The following is a 3,349-nucleotide window of genomic DNA, read 5'->3' on the forward strand; positions in this document are numbered from 1 at the left end:
TACAAAAGTTACGGAATTTGTTCTGCGACACTTTTCACCCATTCATTGCATTAATAAAATCGCGACTCAATTTGTGTGACGTAGAAAATACGAAATAGCAACACAATATTTGTAGCCATAATGTCGTCGCAATGTGTATATATCGCGAAAAAATTAAAGGGCGACAAGACAGTTTGTCACAACGAATATTCCAATAAAGTTTTATGAGAAATATGTTTGCTGCAAATGTTGAGTCACCGAATATATTTTGCCACAACTTTTGACCATTTATCGCAAAATTGCAACAGTTTTTATTTGCCGCAAAAAATATGAAACAGCAACACGATATTTGTAACTATAATGTCGTTGCAATGCTTATATATCGCGAAAAAATAGAAGGACAACACGACAGTTTGTTGTAACGATTATTCCAATAAAGTTTTTACAAGAAAAATACTTGTTGCGAATATTCTTTTAAAGGTGGAACTTTTGCTACCTATTTTATTTTACAACAACACATGCATATAGTAATATATTTTTAGTAACAAATAATTTTGTCGTGAAATATGTTTTACAATGTATTTGATATGTCGCATAATGTATTTTAATATATTCAATATTTGTTGTACAATATATTATGTAACAAGTAGAGATGTCAATGAGCCGATCGGAGCCAAGCCAGCTCACGACCCGAAACTCGAAGCTCGGGCTCAGCTCGGGTAAAATGTGGGAGCTTTTTTTTCGAGTCGAGTTTTTGCTCAGCCAAGAAAATAGGCTTGACCCAAGCTTTTGCTCAGGCCTTTTCGAGTTGAGCTAGGGAGATTTGCCTTTTGCTTTGCTCTTTTTTTAATTTTTTTTATTTAAGCTGCCTTTTAAAGGCATTCCAGCAACTGCCTTAAAAGGCAACACAATGCTACCTTAAAAAGTAGCCAACAAACAGGTGTTAGCTGGCTGCCTTTTAAGGTAGGATTGTGTTGCCTTTTAAGGCAGCCAGCTACGGCTATCTTTTAAAAGGCAGTAAAATTTTTTTTAATGGCTGGGGCTCGACTCGAGCTTAGGCCTAGTTCTTGCAAGCCTCGAGCCGGGCCGGTTCGGGCTTTTTTCGGACCTCGCCATGGGCGGCCAAAGCCAACGAATCAAATTGTCATTCCTAGTAACAAGTGATGTTTGTATTTAAATTTATTTCGCATCACAAATACTCTATCGCGCCATCATTTGTACAACGAGTATAGTTGTTGCCTAATTTTTGGTGACATTATTATTTATCGCGACTTCTCACATTTTACGATAACTTTTTATGTCGTCTTTTATTTTTTGGTACTTATTTTTTCATCACAATCTTTGCAACAAATCTTAAAAATGTGTAGTGTTAATCACTTACTGCGACAACCTTTTGTATGTCGCAAAAAAACTTATCGCAAAATCAAAGTTTTGTTGTACTTTTCATGGCCATAGTTTTCCATCATGTCATCTATATGAATATGATATGAACATAGGAAATACAATTACTTTCTCCTGCCAAAATGTCCTACATAAACATGCACTAGCAAAATATTGTTGCCAATCTTCTTACTTCTCCAAGATATGCTAGGAACTTAGGAACGTGCTAACAAATTTTCTCAAGTACACACGAGTACTAACAAAATGATTACTTTTTGTAATTGTAAAGAAAATTGGTTAACTATATAATATGATCAACTGTTCAGATAACGACCAAAATTGTGTGTGTGTGTGTGTGTGTGTGTGTCTCTCTCTCTCTCTCTCTCTATATATATATATATATATATACACTCTGTTGGTTATAAAGTATAAATCACCGTTACATGAATTAGACAGAAATATATAAAGTCGTATTTAGCAATACTAATAACATTATAATTTATATAAAATTTAATGATGTCACAATATTAAAGTCTCCAAAATTAAACCAATGGACTTTAGCTAAGAAACATACAAACCCTAGTGATCGAGAATACATCGAATCACGAATAAGATAAACAATAGCAACAAATCAAATTCACATTCTCATGACATTTGGCCTCCTAGTTTAAGATATTTGCATTATGTCTTCGAGGAAAAAAAATGCCATATAGGGAATTCCACGAACTAACTTTGAAGTCTTAATTGACAATTAAATCTTCATTATATAAGTTTAAATTGTCACTTAAATTTATTTGTTATCGTTTAACTTTTCTATCTAAGCAAACATGCCCCTTTTTATTTATTTATTTATTTATTTATTTATTATTATTATTATTATTATTATTATTATTATTATTATTATTATTATTATTGACAAATAAAGTTAGCTTTCCATGTCTAAACAGGGATTAATAAAATCATTTTAGTTGCCAATTACCTTTTTGACTTAGAAGAATAAAAGCTCATATCAAAACAAAAGTACCAATTTTTCCAATTCATCCACTAGCCTATTTTCTTTTGACATTTTTACAAGTCACATTCAGGAGGTTAAATTTTCACGTGTCTAAAAGAGTTTAATTTCCTATTTCCATCTCAACAAATACACGTCTTTTATAATACAAATTTTATTACACAATAAAAATATCACACCTAAATAGGTAGCGTGTTCTTTTCAAACAAAATATACCGACACCCCAAACCACATTTTTTGTGACTACAAGTAATCAAATAAGGCCTTAAAAGACATTATAAAAAGAACATACCATTTATATAAATATTTTACATGTGCCAAAAGTCCTTAACCTTTCTAAACCTAATTTCTTGAGAAATCATGATGCACATTTCTTGTTTTTTAGGATTCATGTTTCTCAAAATACATGGTCAAACGCCACACTCGTAAAATCAATCACAATCTTATATTTATCAATATGCACTCATTTAGGTAAGTATAATTTATATTCATACACATGCACACAACTATTTAAGATCTCCAAATAAAATGAAATTACCTTACAAATTAACATGCATCGAAAGGTGAAGACAAAAGGGAGAAAATGATAATTAATCAGATAAATAATTTTATCAAACGTAAAAAAAAAAAAAAGAAAAAAAAAGATATTTCATGTCCCTTTTATAATGTAAAAGTTCAACCCCACCATAATGAAAATTAATTCATTAAAAGAGGTGACATATAATATAATGATATTTTAATTTTATATTAAATTTGAAATTGAAGATAGTCTTGAAAATTTTAAAAAACATTATTAATTTTGAAATTTAAAACTATTAATATATATGTTACAGTAATATTTTGTGATTGTTTGATTTCCAGCAAGTGAACGAGATTGTAAAAAAGTAATAAAATGGTGTGTAGAGTGTGAAACTCATGAAAACTATGTGTTTGATCGAGTTAAAGCTAACAATAACCTTAACCGAATAGCACAATCGA

Source organism: Olea europaea, unplaced genomic scaffold, assembly GCF_002742605.1.
Source record: "Olea europaea var. sylvestris unplaced genomic scaffold, O_europaea_v1 scaffold2727, whole genome shotgun sequence".
Classification (NCBI taxonomy): Eukaryota; Viridiplantae; Streptophyta; class Magnoliopsida; order Lamiales; family Oleaceae; genus Olea; species Olea europaea.